Source organism: Montipora foliosa, chromosome 1 (genome assembly GCF_036669935.1).
Source record: "Montipora foliosa isolate CH-2021 chromosome 1, ASM3666993v2, whole genome shotgun sequence".
Taxonomy (NCBI): Eukaryota; Metazoa; Cnidaria; class Anthozoa; order Scleractinia; family Acroporidae; genus Montipora; species Montipora foliosa.
In genome coordinates this window covers 46,883,737-46,901,236 of record NC_090869.1, presented here as the reverse complement: position 1 = coordinate 46,901,236, position 17,500 = coordinate 46,883,737, and the positions used below count along the sequence as shown (strand labels likewise).

The following is a 17,500-nucleotide window of genomic DNA, read 5'->3' as shown; positions in this document are numbered from 1 at the left end:
TGTTGACTTCCGTCAAAGCAAACCGAGGCACCGAGGAGACACCGAGCGATCAATGCAGAATTTGTCAGTGTGCTTTTAAAGTTAAATTTATAACGGCAGCTTCTCAGCCGGGTAAGACTGGTTATGTTTCTTCCATCAATTTGTTTAAACCATCGAAAACTGCTATGCTGAATCTAATCGGTGAAAGAAGAAACAGACGGCAGAGTCCATGTTCGAGCTATTTATTGTGAGCACATACAAAAGGCTCGTTGTCATACGAGAGCTTAGAATACACAACAAAATCATTGCTGGCGAGCCTTAGCGAGGCAGCAGCCTATTCTTGATATTAGGGAAACTAAATCAAAATTTTTGGGATGTAAGATCGGAAGCATGCGCAGTCGATTGGGGTGTTATCATGTCTATAATCAAGGGTATTGATACCCGTGATGCTGTCACGTGCACTCGGAAGGGAATCTTATAGCCTCACAGCCTTTAGCCTCCTTCGCAGCCGTTTTTAGACTCGGTTCGTCCCTCCGTGGGGAGCCTAAAAACGGCTGCGAAGGAGGCTACACAGACTTCGAGTCGAGTACTTTTCCAGTGGCTCGTCATTGCATCAACCCGTTCAACCCTACATGTTCAGTCTTTAAACCTCTTACATTTGACCACCTAGTCAAATTGTTCTTCAACGTCTTCAACCATTGGGCGAAGGGAAAATCAGTTCTCGAGCTAGGCCAGGAGCAGTCGTTCTTCTTTCCGAAGAGCGACGCACGATGGGTGAAATTATTATTTTATGCAAATTAGTGGTAAAAACGAGTCGTGTCACACAATCACGCGCTCTACTACGTCAAAGAAAAATAAGAGACTACTCGGAGTCTATTTTCAAGCACGACAATAAATTTAAATTGTCGTTTTCTCAACTACGCTCAGCATTTCTCAAAAGGTAACTCTTTTGCTGAAAAGGGGCCAGAAATTTCAGAAGAACGGAAAATGAATTAACTGACATGCCATTGTTTTTGAAATTATCCCCTTTGCTTCCAAAACAGTAACGCCTGCCAGACAGGCTAAAGAAATGCACACCTTTCTTCGCTCTTTTATACTTTCACGCACATTTCCGGTACCCTCTTGCTTCAAAAATTTGCAGCTGTTTCAGGAAAAATACCAGTCACTGCTCCCAGTTTCCACGCCAGCACTTACTTTCACACTGACACTCCCAGTATAGTGTGTAACGCAACACCAATGTTGCAAAACAAAACAAACTTACATACAAATTCTTGCTGATATTTGCAGAGCGGTTGTAATTGAAGTTGTCGAAAACAACAGCCAATTTTCAGAACATGTAAGCAATCCGTGTGCTTGTAAAATACGAAATTTAGGAACATAACTCGTACAGAGTTTGGTGGGTAGAAAGGCCGCTTTCTTCTCAGAACTAGACGTTCCGTGAGCGTACACTGGGTTGCTTACGGTATGTGTTACTCAAAAACAGAAGGGATTGAGTTGGGTGATATTGAACTTCAGCGTTCCAGTCAACTTTTTCAAGTCGGGGGTCATTAAGACCATTTAAGGGGTCACCCAGAAGTCGTGCCAGCAGAGGTCCTTTGGTTCACACGTTCATACGACGATACAGATCTTTTTCTGAGGTTAAAAACGTGGCTACCAGCGTATTAATCATTTTTCAGGAAGAAAAAAGAAAAAATCGCCCTTCCCACCAATGTGACCCGGGCTCGATTCCCAGACTCGGGGTCATATGTGGGTTGAGTTTGTTGGCTCTCTACCCTGCACCGAGTGGTTTTTCTCACAAGCTCCCGTTCGTGGGCGAACGGGTTTTTCAAAAATAGGGGGTCTACTTGCAAGCGTTTCCCCAGTCTCTTACCCCAACTTTCGGGCGGCCAGTTTGCGGAAATCGTTGGGAGCTCTTCTTTCTAACAGGAACGCTTGCTACGCTGACTACTGTATAGCAAGATGGCATCTCCGCACAAAAGGTACAGTTTGCCGAATAACTCACGTACGTTGTTTAGTTGTAACGCTACCACAATATCTCAATTTAAATTTGTTGACTTTATTTTTTGACTGGTTGGTGATTTTTTGTTGTTTGCGTGACTTGCAGTGCAAGAATTGTTTATTGGATTAGGGTCAAGATTGGAGCAAAACGCAGTTCAAAATGTTGAGAGGAGGTGATTGATTAAGCATAGCACCAAAATTCGTTAGATTTTCACAGCACGTCTCATTTCGTCCCATGATACGGAGATTGTTAATAGCGAACTTGATGACCTTTAGCCTGCGAGATTATCCGGTTTTTTCGGCTCTAGTTTCACCCGCCGAGAAAGTATCGTCTGCGGTATTTTCTCGGCGGGTGAGTCTAGAGCCGAAAAAACCAGATGCTGTCGTAGGCTAGATGACCTTCGGAGGTCGCAAATATGCGACATCTATCAACTTTGAACTGAGTGGCATAGCATTACACACAAACATTTGCCCACTGCCCAGAAATATGCTTCGATCATTTGAAAGGGCATTTATCCGCCATTTAATGAGCGGAGTTTAAAGCGATTCACAGGTTAAGCACATTCATAAACAAACGTTTTTTAAGGGGTACTTTTTTTTACTAAAATTATATACCTGTGAGAAAGAATATATCCCGACAGGACGTAATGAAAGAAGCTGCGATATTGAAGTCACACAAACAACAAAGGAAAGGTTACTTGAACGATTTTATGTGTTTTTAGAACGATTGAATGCATTCATTCCCGATAAGAGTCCGCCAACGTTGGGTTAAAATTCAGGGTAAAGATGGCCGTTGCTCGAGGGTCCTCGAAGTTTGCACATTTCTCCAGAATAACACGATATCTGAGGAAACTAATCACAAGGCAAACTCTCAGGACTCAATACCCTACCAAACAACAAAGTTTGAACGCAATCGATTTTTTTAGGTTTGCCTTGAATTTTCGAATTTGTCAGATCGATGGTGACATTCGCTCTTAAATCTACAACTTGGAAAGAAGTTAAGTGGTAAAATTGATATATTAAATTAGAAAGATCAAGATATTTTACAGGACAGTTAAGTAATTTCTTAAGGGTGTGCACCCCTTTCTAAGGAAAATCCTGGATCCGCCCCTGGAATACCTCTTTCCCTGCACTCTTCAATTAGTCTTACTAGGCACATTAATATCACAATAAAGTAAAGTACGATCGTCCGCGTGAGTTGACCAATGACAACTACGACCAGCTTTTATTGTATTTACTGACGTTACACAAATCACTTGACTCTGAAGATGACTTCCTCTCAGGTTGTCGAAGCGTCAGTCAATGTCATCGTAAACAGTGAGTCCTTTTCAGGACTACACTCACCTGGACGATCGTACTTTACTTCAATTTTCATTTCCATCTAAATAACATCTGTAAGATTAGATCGTATTTGGACCGTGAATCCACTGAAGCTATAATCCACTCTTTTGTTGCCACTAATTTGGATTATTGCAACACCATTCTATATGGATTGCCTAAAGTTCTATTGAACCGCTTACAGCTCGTTCAGAATAGAGCAGCATGCATTGTAACATTTACAAAGAAACGTGAACACATAACATCTAGTTTGATTGACCTACACTGGTTACCAGTTAAATACCGTATTATTTACAAAATGTTGATATTAGTATCTAGGGCTATTATTTAATGGACTAAAGCCACGTTATATATGAAATATGTTAAACTTCCTTAATATTTCCTATTCTTTGCGTTCGTTTACAAGCAAGTTACTAGAAGTTCCGAATTCGAAATTGAAAACATATGGTGATCGGAGGTTTTCTGTAGCGGGACCAGCATTGTGGAACAAGCTACCATGCAGCATCGATTAGAAACAGTAAATCTTTAACGTCATTCAAGAAGGATTTAAAAACATATTTATTCAAGAAATCATTTTTTTGAGTTGTGTGTATATTAAAGTATATACATTATCTATATTTTTATTATGATAAGTTAATTGATTTTTATCATTTTAGACAATTCATCTCACTTACATACATTTGATTCATAGCATTGTGATTGAATGATAATTCTATTTTATGATATATATCTTAGTTTTGTAAAGCACCTTGAACAGTTAGTGGTATAGACGCTACAGAAACAAAGTTTATTATTATTGTCATAACATAATTATGATATCAAGGCCGTAGCTAGCGGAGGGGCAAGGGGGACCTTTAAAACTTTTCACAACCGATTCGCTCGTCTTAATGAAACAGCAAATAAAAGGGAAGCAGTATTCAAAGACAATAATGTGTTCTTTTCCTATAGTTTTCCATGTGTTTGCCCGGTTGAAACCTTCGATATTACTGGTAAAACCAATTGTTTACAAAACCTTAACCCCTAAAAGTACCTGTCTTTCTAAGCTTAGACTAATTAAAGTTTACTTCTCACGAAATATATATCTGTGAAGGTAGCACTTCCGTGCCTTTACATTTCACAGAGCATACACCCAGGCCCTCGTAACGACTTGTGCCTCCAGTGCTCGCTTCATTGGCCCCCCCCCCCCCCCCCCCTCCACGATATGACTCCAAAGTTCAAACCGTTCACGATTGGAGATTAATATATTAGGGAGCTTTAGCAACCACGATGGCAACGGCAATCACTTCATGACTATTTTAAGATTTTTAATGCGAGAAAGGTGTGGCAGTTCCTCAAAAATGAAACTGTAATAATAATTTGAAGTGTCAATAGATTTAGCACAAGAGGACTAATTGCCCTTTTCACGGTTAGTTTTTCTTATTTGCATTACAATGTAATCTAACGTGTATGCGAGGCAATTTCGGGTTAAAACTACAAAATAGCCCGAAATTGCCTCACATACACGCTAGATTATATTGTAATGAAATGATGAGAAAAACTAAACGTGAAAAGGGCTATTTGGGACACTAACGATATTAACTCAATTCGAATCAAATCTGGTATGAACGGCGCTTCATTTAGTGGGAGAAAATGCTGACGTTCTCCATAAAACCCCAAATTTGGTCATTTCACGTCGGAGTTTTGCCGATGACGAAAAACTGAAGAAATGGACAAAACATATTTTAAAAACGCTTGTGCAGAGCGTGCAAAGCGATTGTTTTTGCTCATGCACTAAATATGCAAACTTGTGACGTTCTCTTTGCTGTTGTCGTTGCTAAATCTCCCTTTTAAGATCTCCGACGTCGACGAGAACGTTACCTTAAAATATAACAGTGCTCTATCGTAAGTCTTTCTTTCCATCTGGTTCTCGTCGCTTATATAATGTGTGCGAAGTATCCTAAAAACAAATTGGGTATGAGGGGTTTCAGGGTAAAAATGGAGAACGAAAGGTTTACAACTGCACGTCAATTGTCGTCTAAACCCAGAATTTGGTGATTTCATTTCGTGGTTAAGCAGAGTACACCAAAAATATGTGCTCGTCATTTAACCGCGTTGCCGTAGTCGTTGGTTAATTAAACTCCCTTTTAATATATTTGCTACACGGCCAACGTTTGCAAAAACGCAACCCATCGTTGTACTTGTACATATTCATTGCTGTGACATTGATATCCTAAATTCCTACGACCAGCCCCCGTCTGACCTTGTACCTAAGTCGGTAAAGCAGTGATCTAACCCGAAGGTCGTGATTTCAATTCCCACCCTGGTAAGAGTTTTTCTCTGTCCTTGTGTGGGCCCATTTCCAGTATTAGGGCTAACGCTCACATGGTTCACAAGAGAAAATATGTCCTGGCATGCGAAATGTTCTTATCCGGTTGTCGTCCGCCTCCAAAAACCATCACGTGCTGAAGCTCCTTAGCTGTGACTTGTGCTCCAAAAGTGGCTTTTAGTTTCCTAAACTCGTCACTGGTCAAATCACCAAAATCCAATAGCCCACTTTCGATATTTTAAAACTCAGTCCTAAACAAAAGGCATCATCTCGAGGCACTGGGGAATAAATATAAGGATCATCTCGAGGCTCTGGGGAGTAAATGTAATGATTTATTTGAGTGTTTTCCCTAGAGCCTCGAGATGATGCCTTTTGTTTAGGACTGAATTTTAATATATCGTAAGTGGGCTATTCAGATGAAGAACAGAGTTTACTTTTAGCCGAAAAGGCTACGGACTGGGTTGATGCTACACCAAAAATACACTCATTTTAGTTATATAGGTACTATTGAAATTCTAGGATTTTCCTTTTTCTTAAAAAATCATATCTTCACCGAGCGCAGTGAAGATATTAGAGAGATATAGCATTACGTTTCCAAAAAATACGAACGGGAAAAGTGACCCCGTGATCATAATTTTCCCGCCATTTTTTCCGGTTGCGGTTTCATGTGAAAGTAGGTATTTTCGCGTTAGTGTTTGCCGTATATGTGGAATTTTCTTCGAGTTCTCTTCTACACAACAGTTGTTTGTGCAAAAGAAAACCCAAACCGGAGAGGCAAACAAGAAAAAATTAGGTTTTAAGATTTTTTTGCGGCAATTTTCTCTGTTTTCTGTCTGACTCTGTTGACTCACAAAAAAAGCTTCTTCGAAACTTGCAAAATTTGACAGGAAACGATTTTTTTTATTTTATGTAGCGTCGTTTTCTAAACAATGTTTGTAAAGACTGCGAGTTGTTGTTTTTGTTTTTTGTTAACTAAATAGAATAACAGAGTCCATTCCGAGTTGCCGTTGGTTACGCGTGGTTAAATTCACAAGCTTCACTCCGTTTTACGTAAAACAAAAAAACATAAAAAGTGGACATGTACCGTTTCATGTAAACGTAATGCTAAATCTCTGTAATGCTAATTATCTTTCACGTGTCATGATATAGGTGTCGTCATGGTAACTAACACGATTAGCCAGTAAAAAGCGAGCTTTCCCTTTCTCGTAAGATACTGTAGTGCTGAATATAATATTTCCTTATTGCATTACTGTTTTGTGATTCAACTGATTTGGCATTATCATGGTTTGTTTTTCGTAACTTTCATATCTGGTCTCATAATACCCAACATGCATGTTTTAGCGGTTCATTACCACTTGATTACAGGACATACATCGGATCATCCAAGGATGATTCACAGGCTATCCTTCGGATGCTACTAGCTAGTGACTACATCGTTGGATTTCCAGCCTCCTTGATTCAGGGAGACCTGGTTACTAGTCGGGTGTGCTAACCACTGCACCATCACGACAACCCTATATATATATATATATATATATAGAGAGAGAGAGAGAGAGGGCTGGGAGAATTAAAACATGGCTACACGGTAATTGCCCTACAGGCCTGTTTCGTGAGGCTTAAAGCCTCACTCTTCAGGAGTTTTATTCACGCTGCTGAGCACTTATTTTTATATCACAAACACGACGTAAATTTACATACATGTTGCTGTTAGGGTGCTAAGCTAATTGTTCTGTTGTAGCGCCTTCGCTAGATGCCTGCATGATGATACTAACTCGTTTCTTTTGTTCAATGTACATCGCTCCGGTTAACAGATCATGACAAATTTCTCGCTCAAGCATAAATTACAACATTTAGTTGAACTGCTGTACGGTTTAGCGCGGCAAACAATTTGCCATGTAATTTCATGCTCTATGTTGTTATCTTTTAGCGACCATACGTGCTTGCTGAGTTCAGTTGCATTTCTACAGCTCTTATGTTCGAAAGATGTTTTATGATTTCTGTAAGGTGTCTTAAAGTCATCTGCCGTCATCTTAGTCATCTTAGCGGATGACAAGGAAGGATCCTAGAAGGATACAGGCTAATTTTAATTTTTAGAGAGAGTGTAGGAGAGAAACCCTGACAATGCACACCCCAAATAATCATATTTTTAACTGAATATATATATATATATATATAGATTCGTTCGTTATTGCCTGATGAGTGTGGTCGTCCTTCGACCATACGAAACAGCGTTGTAGCAATAAAACGATGAACTGAAATTTTGCCACCATTGATCATTATTATATTTATATATATATATATATATATAGTTAGTTGGAAAAAGGTGGCTGCTTAGATTTTTGGTGTAAACGAATTGAATGCTATGGGCAATGGGAGGCTCAGCCTGAATGGAAGTTGCTTGAGGAAGATTGTTTAGTCAGCATCTGCTCCATTGTGCTCTGATAATAATTTATAGTTATCTGCACGTTTCTCTCCAGAATAGCATTCTGTGAGCCAGGCTGAGTAAATCGAGTGTCATCAGCCGATTTTTGACTGAATTTCAGGAATTTGGCCCTTGATATCTGAGCAAATTCGCTAAAAGGTAGCTGCTGGAGTTTTCGCTTGAGCACGGGCTAGCCCGTGTTCAAGCCATTGTGGCCTCTCAGAATTGAGGGGGCTTGTCGTCAAGGCCTGCTTTGCCAAACAGCCCAGGGACAGTTCTAACTCTGAGTTGTGTGTCAAAAGCACAGGGCTGGGGGGGTTGCTGCTTTGAGACTTTAACTGCAGTTAGAGTTTGTGGCCTTGTTAAGTGACAATTTTTCCTGGACTAGTCTAGGCCTGAATGAGAGTTTGCCTTTGATCACCAATTAGAGTGAACCCACAGTGTGGCGTGGGGTGGTGATTGGCAGTTGTCTGACCAAAGTACAGGGGTGGGGAGGGTAGCTTTTTTTTAATGTTGTGACGGCAGCAGAATTGGCTTGGTTTCACAATTTCTAATTTAGTAGTGTATGATGGGAACAGAAATCGATACAACAAAGGAAATGAGTGAAAATGTGTTGAGCTTGGCATATAAAGGTCCTTCCAATTCGGCTGAATTGCGGGGTTGGTCAGTGACCTAGTGGTAAGGCATCTGACCGGTAACCAGGAGACCCGGGTTCGATTCCCGGCTAAACACATTTTCACTCATTTCCTTTGTTGTATCGATTTCTGTTCCCATCATACACTACTAATTAATACTTGTCAGAAATCACTGTGAATCGCCTTCCGAAGGGAATAGGTTGGTGATCCAAAGGTAAATGAGGCAGTTAGTTGTTGTTATTTCCCCACTCAAACCTACACAATTATTTCATATATAGGGGGAAATTTACTGTGAATCGCTGATCAACTTGAGCATAGTGACGCGATCCTAACTGCAGAAAATGTGCCATTCTCCTCAGAGCTTGCCATATAAAGGTCCTTCCCGGGTTCGATTCCCGGCTGAACACATTTTCAAACATTTCCTTTGTTGTATCAATTTCTGTTCCCATCATACACTACTAATTAATACTTGTCAGAAATCACTGTGAATCGCCTTCCGAAGGGAATAGGTTGGTGATCCAAAGGTAAATGAGGCAGTTACCGGTAGTTGTTGTTATTTCCCCGCTCAAACCTACACAATTATATTTGGTCGAAGACATTTATTGCTACTCAGATAGATAGATAGATAGATAGATTGTAATGCAAGAGTTAGGTTATTTGGTCATTTATCATTGCTCTAGCCCAACTATTGAGCACTTTCAAGTTGATGAGGATCTCAACCAGGGGAAAAACGTTTTTGTTGGCTTTCACCTTTTTGCTTAAAAGTTCGGATCTTGGAACGTTAAGAGCCTTATCAAACTGTTTGTCAACTAAATCTGCCGGGTAATTCAGTTGCGACTTAAGATAGCCTTTGTATTCTTCACATCTAGTTTGCAAAAAATCATCGGTGGAATGATTGCACTTAATTCTCAAGGCTACACCATAAGGAATTGCACTGTTGCAATGTAACGGGTGTGAACTGGAAAATGGCAAGTAAAGGTGGCCGTCAGTAGGTTTAGAATAAATGTCAGTAACAATTAACCCATTCTTAAGGTGTAATGTAAGATCCAAAATATATTAAAAACTATCTGAATAAACCAATTCAAATTTGATGGTGGGGTACAGAGAATTAATGTAGTCAGTGAATTCAAGCAATTTAGGCAGACCTTGGGTCCAGAAGTTGAAAATATCATCTCTATACCTCCACCAGATTAACGGTTTTAAGCTACTTTCTAACTTGGCTTTTTCATCGATTATGCCCATTGCTAAGTCTGCGTAACTACACACATTTTTTGGTGCTGTACCGTGTTTTTGTACATAATTTTGTTTGGAAAAATGGCAATTGTTAACACGGAGGCAAATTTCGACAGCCTCAGCTATACAATCAATAGAGGAAAATCTAGAAGACCTAGAATCAAGGACCTTCCTAACGGCGGTAATACCCAAGGTGTTGTCAGTGTTAGGGAACATTGAAACCACATCCCAGTAAACCAGCAGAGAACCTACTGGGAATGGACCTTTAGCATTCAAGGCCTGTATCTTGTTGATTAAATCGGTAGAGTCCTTAATAAATGATGGAAGGTTCTGGGAAAGTGGCTTAAGGTACAATTCTGTAAAGACAGAGAGTCGTTCAATAGCTGTACCACAACAAGATGTAATGAGACGGAGTGGATTGTCTCTTTTGTGTGTCTTAACTTTCCCAAAGGCTACCCCCAGTTTTGGCTCTAAATTTGTAATCCATTTGGCAATCTCCTGACTAATCTGCCTTTCAGAGAGATATTTACGACCCCAGTTCTTAACCTCCTCAAAATGATCAAGTGTAGGATCCGAATGTACTTTATCGTAATGTAAACTATTGTTAAGTTGCCCTAATATCTTGCTGTGATACTCTTGTCGGTTAAGGATAACAAACCTTGAACCCTTATCTTGAATCCTGATGATGTTATCGCTGTGCTTCAAATTACGTAAGACTAACCTTTCTTCCTTAGTTAGATTGTCTCTTGGTGTCCTTACGTTCCCTAAAAGAAAGACAGTTGCTTTCCTGCCATTCGTTCTGCAAGTAATTGGATGCCTCCTAAGTCTGCTCATCCTGAAGTCGAACTTTTCTTAATGTGAGAAAGGACATTCTAGAGCCAGGGAACTTATGGAAACCAAGAGACAATCTAACTATAAGGCAGAAAGGCTAGCCTTACTTAATTTGCATCATTCCGAACAAAATTATGTACAAAAACACGGTACAGCTATGGCACCAAAAAATGCGTGCAGTTACGCACACTTAACAATGGGCATAATCGATGAAAAAGCCAAATTAGAGAGTAGCTTAAAACCGTTGCTCTGGTCGAGGTAGAGAGATGATGTTTTCAACCTCTAGATCTGGACCCAAGGTCTGCCTAAATTGCTTGAATTCACTGACTACATTAATTCTCTGTACCCCACCATCAAATTTGAATTGGTTTATTCAGATAGTTTTTTACATATTTCGGATCTTACGTTACACCTTAAGGATGGGTTAATTTGTTACTGACATTTATTCTAAACCTACTGACAGCCACCTTTATTTGCCAGTTTCCAGTTCACACCCATCACATTGCAAAAGTGCAATTCCTTATGGGGTAGCTTTGAGAATTAAGCGCAATTGTTCCACCGATGATTTTTTGCAAACTAGATTTGAAGAATACAAAGGCTATCTTAAGTCGCAACTGAATTACCCAGCAGATTCAGTTGACATCAGTTTGATAAGGTTCTTAAAGTTCCAAGATCCGCACTTTTAAGCAAAAAGGTGAAAGCCAACAAAGATGTTTTTCCTCTTGGTACTCGATTATAATCCCATTTTGCTAGACATTCAAAACATCAATTCCGACCCTGGTCAGAGTTTTTCTCTGTCCTTGTGTGGGCCCATTTCCATCAGTAGGGCTAACGCTCACATTGTTCATATGGGATAAAAATCGAGCACTTCACATTACACTCTATTCAGTTAACTCTGTTTAAAATATAAGTGCTACACGGCCAACGTTTGTATAAACGTAACCTTTCCTTGTACTTGTACATGTTCATTGCCGTGACTTTAACATCTACAGTTCCCACGGCCTGCTCCCGTCTGACCTTGTAGCTCAGTCGGTAGACTGGCGGAGATCTAACCCGAAGGTTGTGGGTTCAATTCCCACCCTGGTCAGAGTTTTTCTCTGTCCTTGTGTGGGCCCATTTCCATCAGTAGGGCTAACGCTCACATGGTTCATATGGGATAAAAATCGAGCACTTCACATTACAACCTATTCAGTTAACACAGTCTTTCCAGCTAAGTCTGTTTTCCATGCTTGCCGCTGAACCAAAAATCTAAAAAACGTTTTAGCACCATCTAAATTTCAACCAGGCTCAGGCTGCTGCTAATCAGACGGTCAATGAGGGCAGTTGTTTTAAATGTGATAAGAATAGGTGTGACTTGTGGAATAATTTTATTTTTATTTTTATTTTTATTTTATTAGCTTCGCCAAATAAACAAACAAAACAGTTACGTATATAGAAGAACATTGGCAGGGACACCGCAACAGCGTTGGCTTCAAGCTTCTAAATTCCAAAGCTCGGCCACAGGTAGGCATTATCCTATCGGACAAAAATTGTCCTGCTCATCCAAAAATGTAATTTATCTCGCAACGTGTCTCGCATCCACTGAGTTTAAAATTAGATTCCGCAACCATAAATCGCATATGCTCGACAATAGAAAAACTTGAATTGGCGGAACATTATAATAGTTCCCAACATGACATTTCTCAAATGAGTTTTTCATCATGGAGCAAATTATATCCTTCGAAAATCTACTACATTTAGACCAGTTACTGCTTGCCAGAGAAGCCTATTGGATGACACAATTATTCACACTTAATGCGGATGGCCTTAACAAAAGGCAGGAATTTCGCTCCAAAAATCGTATTACTTATAGCAACTAATTAGACCTTTTCACATGTTCTTGCTTTGAAAATGATTTGTGACTTGTCCAGCTCTTATTTTATTCAGTCCTTTGTAAATAGTTTCAATTGTTATGTGACTTGCCTTTTGCGTTGATGGACCCCGTTGGAGAATCCTGCTATTTTTGTTTTAAGTGGGGGCTGTTCATGGTCCCTCTGCAGGGGATTTATTACAGTATTGTTTAAGTGCCCTGCTTTGGGACTATGTTATGGCCTTAATTATGATCATTCAGAAGCCGTTTGCGGGGAATGTGTTACCATTGGCTTATTACATAGCTTTTGTCACTTGCTTTTATCCATACTATATATTGTTATTTTGATGTAATTTAAACCTTTTTGTATCTCTTAATTAAGTTGCTTATATAAGCGTGTACCTCTGATACGCACAACCATTGTAAAAAGTTCTTAGTTTTTAGTTTTTAGTTTTTAACATTTATCTGAGGAAGGCTGAACAGCCGACACGTTATCAAATCGAACCAGTTAGAAATTTACTCCACTGTTCTCACTTAGTATTTGTCTACAAATTCACATGGTGGTACTCCATCCTCTGGATCCTTCTGCTGGGAGTGCATTGTTTGTGTAAACCTTCATATTCTGCCTATATCTGGGAAATTTGTGTTTCGATTCTTCCGCAGCACAGGGCTCGATACGTAACAGTAGAGCGCAATATATATATATATATATATATATATATATGTAATAAGGAAATAACTTCTTGAGGCATATGTGTTTCTAATCGGTTTTATACTTCAAACGTTTCGCCGCTTAGAGCTTCGTCAGTGAATGAAGATTATGAGTACAAGATTGCTTTATGTAAAAAAAAACTTAGTACAATGGTGGAATTTCAAGGCTCATTAATTTGATGGTGTTAATCTAGATTTAGAGCTCGTCCATTGCAACCATTCATGAGGTTCTCATGCTTGCGGATTTCTAGCGCTTCAATGATTTTACGCGTGCGGATGTCGTGGATGTTCCTGTGGAGGATTCCCCAAGAGATATCTTGCATAGATGGTTTGTTATGGTTGATCAAATGTGAATAAACCGTCTGTTTCACCATTCTGATATGTTCTTTTATTCTGGATCCGATAGTTCTACTAGTTTCGCCGATATAAACCGTGTCGCAGTGCGAGCATTTGATTTTGTATACACAGTTTTTTGTTAGGCATTGGTTAGCCATAACCAACCATCTATGCAAGATATCTCTTGGGGAATCCTCCACAGGAACATCCACGACATCCGCACGCGTAAAATCATTGAAGCGCTAGAAATCCGCAAGCATGAGAACCTCATGAATGGTTGCAATGGACGAGCTCTAAATCTAGATTAACACCATCAAATTAATGAGCCTTGAAATTCCACCATTGTACTAAGTTTTTTTTTACATAAAGCAATCTTGTACTCATAATCTTCATTCACTGACGAAGCTCTAAACGGCGAAACGTTTGAAGTATAAAACCGATTAGAAACACATATGCCTCAAGAAGTTATTTCCTTATTACATTATCTATCGAGGCATGGCTACACCTTTCTTCTTCTCATATATATATATATATATATATATATATATTGCGCTCTACTGTTACGTATATATATATATATATATATATATATATACATATATGTATATATACAATATGTATACAATGTGCCCTCCCGGTTGTTACCATAATGGCTTTATGGCAACTCCTGAACTTGGGCACAGGATGTACGGTTACACATTGTTGGATTGCATTGTGGAGTCACAAGAGTGCTCAAACTGCAAGCAGTGAGCGAAGCATACATATATATATATATATAAGTAGAATGATAAAGATTGAGTATCCAACGGTGATGCCACTTGCGAGGAGGATCCAAAAGGATACAAAACGTCTTGACTCAGATAAGTTAATAGGAAGAATGAAAAAATGAGTCGCTGGCGAACTTCTCACAGGTCTGGTATATTATAATTTCGTGTAAACGTTTCGCCCTTCGGGCTTCTTCAGTACACGCTAAAAAGTAAAAACTAAAAATACCTGGTACAACAGTACTGAACTTGCGCTATTTATACAAAACCATGAACCAAAAGGTGTAAAATGTTTAAAATTACAAAAAAATTTATAAAAAAATTTATAAAAAATCACAATAATATGTAATGTAATATGTGCGGTTGGAATACATTAAGTGGACAATACGCGAGACAAGAAACAGTTAGCTCTATTCCGAAAAAGGCGTTAATCACCAGACATCGAAACTAATAATTTAAAATAAACAACAGGACTTTGTGAATCATGCAATCAGGTGGCCAAATGATGAGCCCAGGGGCCCTAAAAAGTAATAGAATCCCTGAACAGGGCCTGTGAGAATGCCCCTGGGCTCATCATTTGGCCACCTGATTGCATGATTCACAAAGTCCTGTTGTTTATTTTAAATTATTAGTTTCGATGTCTGGTGATTAACGCCTTTTTCGGAATAGAGCTAACTGTTTCTTGTCTCACGTATTGTCCACTTAATGTATTCCAACCGCACATATTACATTACATATTATTGTGATTTTTTATAAATTTTTTTATAAATTTTTTTGTAATTTTAAACATTTTACACCTTTTGGTTCATGGTTTTGTATAAATAGCGCAAGTTCAGTATTTTTAGTTTTTACTTTTTAGCGTGTACTGAAGAAGCCCGAAGGGCGAAACGTTTACACGAAATTATAATATACCAGACCTGTGAGAAGTTCGCCAGCGACTCATTTTTTCATTCTTCCTATATATATATATATATACTTTTATATATATATATATATATATAAAAGTTAAAAGAGGCCAGTGGACGGACAACTTCTGATGACTTAAAAAGTAAAAAGATTTAATGCAGTGTAAAACGTTTCGGTCGTATGACCTTCATCAGTTACAGTGAATAATGATTAAAAAATTCCTTTTTATATGTTTACAGTGTTAGTTGCTTGTCTCTTAGGTATACCGAATTCCTAAAGGTATTACATAAGAACTTAAAAAGTACAATAGAACGGACATAACAAAAGGTTAAACAATGTACTTAATGATGTTCCTGCATACTTTACTACCTGATTAAAATTCATCAAAGATGTAAAAAATCCCTAAAGGTATTACTTTACGAAGATTACAACTGAAGAGAAAAGCAAACAAAACAGTAAAAGAACCAATATAAAAACACGAGCTCAAGCTAAACCTGAATCCACTAACAATGCACAACAATCATATAATTATATAACAATGTTTTTCTACTCAATATAGTTTCATATGGACTTTAATACAGGTCTGTTTCGTAGATCAACAACGAGTTGGGCCACTCATCAGTGGAATTTAACTGATGAGTGGCCCAACTCGTTGTTGGTCTACGAAACAGACCTGTATTAAAGTCCATATGAAACTATATTATTACTCTGGCCGCAGGCACGGCGATATGGGATATGGGATATAGGAAGAGCGGATCGGAAGAGCGGTAAAATGGACAGAGAGAAAAGTGCACCGAATGAATGCACGCGAAAAAATATCGAACGGTACAGGAACGAATCGGTCAGTGAGCCGAAAATATTGCCAAGTTGCACGCAAAGTGGATTCCAAAATGTTCCAAAAGTATGGCACTAGTGATCATGAGTTGAGGTCAAGTTTATCTGTGAACACAAAATGCAAATGTGATGAAAGAGTTTTGAAAGTGAAAAATGTCAGAAGTATCACGGAAACGGAAACCTCTAACCATGCAAAAGTGTGTGCTATTGCAACTAAGAATAACGTTGATCGACGAAAGAACGAACATTTTGATCTGAGAGGTAAATAGAACCTTGAAGACGCCATATTGAAAATTCAACAGCGCGAGTCCCATGTGAAAGCAAAACAAGTATGTACCGGGATCCGTATTATGATAATGTTTCTGTTTCTTGTAATTATTTGTTTTGAAATGTGAATTAGAGGAACGTTAACGATTGTACTTTTAAGTAGTGTCATTATAATAACCATCGCATGGATCATCGGTAAGCTGTATGTAAGTTTATGTACACTCATACGATGTTCAGAAACGGTTTCTAATTCATTTGAAGACTATATTATGCTGCCTGAAGTGAAACAGTTACATTCAAGTGTACGAAATTATTCAACGGCTCCAATAAAGTTAACGAAGAAACTTGGAATCAGGTCTCGTTATGAGATGTTTGTTTACACCAGCAATAAGAATTTATTGGAACGCCACAGGTCCAGACGGGAACGTGAACCAAGTGGAATACAGTACCAGTGAAAAAGCTAAAGCGACTGTCGAAGAAGAATCGAAAGCTGCAAGCGTTTGTTTTTTATAAAATTCGGAAAAATACACGAATGTCATCTAAAATTCAACGCTATGTTAAATTTAAATCGAAGTGGCATCGAAAAAGATTTAAAGAGATGCAGAAAGTTAAAAAATATTATTCTTTGTTTACATGTGTTTTACCCTCGTCACTTTTCACGAGTCATAACCACAGAATTAATTATTGTAAGTTCAAACTAAGTTCCGATATAAAGAAGAACCCAGGTCCCATTGTGGACCCCAGTAAAACTATAATCTTGAGCACCTTACAGCCAAGGCAACTTTAGAGTATTTCGTCAAAATGCTGGACAACAGTGTTTTTGCGATGAGTTTGAGTTCTTTCATATACCACAACAATGGGCGGATTTATTGTCCTAATGATTTGATACAAATAATGGATGTTGGTAATCAGTTATATTCAAGGTTGGCGCATTCAGCTGCCTTTTTTGCTGTTGGCAGAGTTACCATCAATGTTAAGAGTGTTTGATACTGCCTATCAAGTTTCTTACAGTGAGAGCGAAACTGGAAATGTTCATGGCAATAGTGCAATCGAGGGATACCATTACTGTATGTCTTTTCTTGGAGCTTTCGA

The 17,500-nt window shown here is 38.7% G+C and overlaps 1 protein-coding gene across 4 annotated transcripts in view; it reads left to right on the top strand.

Annotated features, from left to right (window-relative positions):
- LOC137999754 (uncharacterized) overlaps positions 1-17,500 on the top strand; it is a 78,547-nt gene that overhangs the window by 5,530 nt on the left and 55,517 nt on the right. For 2 of the 4 annotated variants that reach the window (XR_011123002.1, XM_068845651.1), the window contains exon 2: positions 12,139-12,244. The exons of 1 other annotated variant lie outside the window; for it this stretch is intronic. The gene's annotated coding sequence lies outside the window, so the exon portion shown is untranslated. Of the gene's footprint in view, positions 1-4,263; positions 4,305-12,138; positions 12,245-17,500 lie in introns of all 4 variants that reach the window. One more of the 4 variants, XM_068845663.1, reaches the window with a different exon arrangement.